Source organism: Photinus pyralis, unplaced genomic scaffold, assembly GCF_008802855.1.
Source record: "Photinus pyralis isolate 1611_PpyrPB1 unplaced genomic scaffold, Ppyr1.3 Ppyr1.4_LG1, whole genome shotgun sequence".
NCBI classification, from domain to species: domain Eukaryota; kingdom Metazoa; phylum Arthropoda; class Insecta; order Coleoptera; family Lampyridae; genus Photinus; species Photinus pyralis.
The window spans coordinates 60,281,909-60,285,819 of NW_022170249.1; the positions used below are offsets into that span (position 1 = coordinate 60,281,909).

General features: G+C 34.1%; 1 long non-coding RNA gene across 1 annotated transcript; it reads right to left on the bottom strand.

Moving 5' to 3' along the window:
* Positions 1 to 269: 269 nt before the first annotated feature.
* LOC116167243 lies at positions 270 to 667 on the bottom strand. Its single transcript, XR_004144490.1, has 3 exons — positions 599 to 667; positions 439 to 525; positions 270 to 388 (listed from the first exon to the last, which is right to left on the bottom strand). It is a non-coding gene; the product is annotated as an uncharacterized LOC116167243 (long non-coding RNA).
* Between the last annotated feature and the right edge of the window lie 3,244 nt (positions 668 to 3,911).

The window sequence follows — 3,911 nt, forward strand, 5'->3', positions numbered from 1 at the left end:
CCAGAAGAGTGGATGGAAGTCGATGAAGATGACGACAACCTCCCAGAGCTACCGGAGCTACCAAACGATAATAACGTAAATCTAGGTCGTCAATTTAGGCAAATGTTAATTAACGAACATTTTGCACGTTTGCTGTAAATAGAAATAATTTGTATAGTTGTTTTTTTCTATAATTAAAATAATTGAAATTGAAAAACAAATTTAAGTTTTATTTAGTTCTTTTTTTTTAGTTCTATTTCTAAATCTAATAAAATCATTTTTTTAGAATGCTCCTCTTCTTATAAAGTTCTTGTTTGGCTTTAAACACTGGATTTGGTATACTGGGACGCAGTTGTCGTGATGTTTTCCTTTTTAACTGCATTCCAGAATAACTGCTCCAATCTGTGCCCTATAGCAGATGTACTTAAAATATCTAAAAAGAAAATTAAGAAAAATTACCTCACTGGAGGAAGCTTCAATTTTGTCTTCCTATTAATCTCAGATCATAATGTTGGTGGTACCACTGCTACATCAGGTGAAACCAGGCTACCTCGAATAAATCAATTTGCAATATAATTTTGTAAACAAGTATGTTTTGGTAGTCATAGAATACACTTACGTTATAAGGTTGGTCAACCTCTACAGCTTCATATGTGATTACCGTTGGCACACAACTGGATTGTGATATCTAAAATTTAAAATTATTTAGTGCTCACAAGAACGATACTCGGGTTAATAAACATACGTTGCATGCTACACTATCAGAATCGAAAGTTGATTCGAGTCCCACTACCGTCTTATAACTAATTATATTTAATATAGCTTCGGTAACGGGACTCAGATCACCAATATAGGCAGGGCCACCACCTGTTCCTTTGACCCCTTTTTTCATATCAGCCATCTCTTTTCTTGCTTTCGACTTTAAATTGTCATATTTTGATTGAATTTGCTCAAGTTTTCTTGCGCCAACCTCCTTCTTTGAATTAAAAGATACCAGCACCTTATTCCAAGCATCTTCCTATGAGAAAATTATTATAATTGTTTAATAAAATTGTATTAAATTAGATACCTTGTCTTTTTTCGTCAGCTTATTTGTAGTTTTACATTCAATAATTTTTTTATATTTTGTGATCTCTTGTAAAAGAATTATTCTTCTTTAGAAAAATTAAGTGGAACGATTCCTTTTAGATTCTGTTTTCGATGACCTGATGTAAAAAATATAAAAATTACAATAAATTGTCTTATGATCAACCCAAAACTTACATCTCATTCATTTTGCTGCAGATTACGAACTTTTTAAAAATAAATCACGGCACAAAATAAACAAATTTTTAACACACGAAGACAAAGAATTAATATAACTTCAAAATGAAAACGCACATGTAGTGTAGATAGCAGTATTTTTGCACTATTTGTGGTACACGTGAACTACTCACTATTGCCAACTTTTATTTATGTCGTTAAAATTAATTTAACTAAAGTCGTAGACGTCACAGATTATGAACTCTAATAATTTTAAAGTAGCTTTAAATTTGACTTTATACTAAAGTTTCATTTAACAAAAGTAACTTTAAGCTACTGATTATGAAATTGGCTGTTAATGACAGAACAAAATACCGCCTGTTTGACTTGTACTTCCACGTACTTGATTGACATGTTAAATTAAGAAACAAACAATTCTGTCCAACCGTTAACTCTCTTATCAATATAATATGTTAATTTAGAGGATTTCAAGTGCTAGTAGTGAAAAAAATAGTATATATACCACGGTAGAGAAGTCTATTACTTCGCACCTTACACCCCTCGGCGCAAGCGCCTCGAGATGTAATCTTGGTGCTCAGGCAATAATAGTGGACTTCTCTACCTTGATATATAATGTACTATTACGATTACTTTTGACTAAAAGTAGTCAGATTACAATAACGATTACAATTTTGAAAAAGTATTCGATTACAGATTACTGATTACACCGAAAGTAATCAAATACTGTATTCGAATACTTCCCAGCTCTGCTTTCTGCCAACCCGTTTGAAGCGGGGTGATATCGGTGCGCTTAACTAATCTATTATACCGTTCTGTTGTAGGAACCGTATCGTATGATAGGTATAAACGTTGGACCATTGTCCGAAACTAATATTTTTGGTAGTCCGTAAGTTGCAAAGATTTTCCGTAATATTACAATTGTATTTTGTGTTTGCATATTTTTTACCATATGAATTTCAGGCCACCGTGTATATGCGTCCACTAACACAAAATAGTACGAATTCATGAACGGACCCGCAAAATCTATATGAACTCGCTCGAAAGGTAAGCTTGGCGTTTCGCAGGATGTACTGACACTTTTCCAGGCTCATTTTTATTTTTGTTACAATCAGCACAATTTTTACATAGATTTTCTACATCCTACGATATTCCTGGCCACCAACAATGATTTCGCGCGAGAGCGTTCATTTTCACTATCCCGAAGTGTAAAATATGCAGTTCTTGTAAGACATTCGGTCGGAATGACAGCTAAATTTTGTCTGAAAATACAATGGTTGTGTAGTGAAAACGCAATTTGGGGAATGTTGAATCTATCTTTCGCGTCAATAGTCGTTCCGTTTTTGAGTGCTTGTAATAATTTTGTAAAGCTTGGTTCATTTTCAGTCTCACTTTCTAGCTGTTTTAACGTAATAGGTAAATTTTCTACTTGTAATATTTCAATTTGGTCAGTCATGTCATAATAAAACTGACTGACTTTTGTCGGTAATCGAGACCTTGCATCCGCGTTACCATGCTGTTTTGTATTTCTGTAAATAATATGGTAGTCGAAACCTTGTAAAAGTAATGCATAGTGCCGCATGGTGTAGTTGAAAGTATTGGTAATGATTTCGAAGGTGAAAATATCTGTACCTACTAATGGTTTATGATCTGTAATCAGTGTGAACTGTCTACCAAATAGATAATAATAAAATCGTTTTACCCCGAAAATGAGGGCGTACGCCTCCTTATCTATTTGCGCATATTTTTGCTGTACCTGTGTAAGCGTTTGCGAAACGAATTGAATAGGTCTGTTCCGTCGGAATACTTATGTGATAGTACTGCACCCACAGCCTAAGGGCTCGCGTCTGTAGCGAGTATTAAGGGGAATTTGAATGCGCTAACACCCGTTCCGATAGTATTTCTTGTTTTAATTGTATATTGTATTGTTTATATTGTTTTATTATTTATTAAATGCGTAATCACATTTTTTTGTCCCAATTGAATCTGACCCCATCTTTTAATAACTTGTAAATTGGGTGTAACTGTGTAAGGTGTCACCTAGATTTTGTAAAATTGTTATTACAGAGGAAAGTTTGTAGTTCTCTGAACCACAACCTAATGCTTTCTTCCGTCACAACAGCCCTTGCTTTATTTATTGCTTATGCTTCTCGAACAAATACTTCAGGATGACGTTTCAAAAAGTTGCCACACCATCTTTGTCCTGGTTTTCCATTTTTAAATAGGTGTTGCTTATTTGAAGTATGAAGTATGCTTTCAACTGTTGAAATAAGGTGGGCTTTTTTGATTGGGAAACCACATTTAGCTAAATTGATGGCCCACTGTACAATTTTTTCTTCGCAATCGATGGTTAATAATGGCTCTGGTCCAGTTTTTCCCGAAATTTTTGGTATTTTCCCATGCAGGTGGTCCTGAATGGTACTTGGAACCCAAATTTCCTACACGCAGCCCTTATTTTCATTTTATTTTCCCTTATCTTATAAAGAGCCTGCTTTAATTATTATTAATTGGTCTTCTGAATAATTATAAAATTTTCTCTTCTGTTTGACTTTCTGGGGTGTTTTTTTGGTCGTTTTTAGTTTTGTTTTCCGAGTTTCCACTGGAAGAAAACGAAAAATGTTAAGCGGTCGAAAAGTAATCAGCCCTCTTTTCGTATACGAGTATGAAAAACA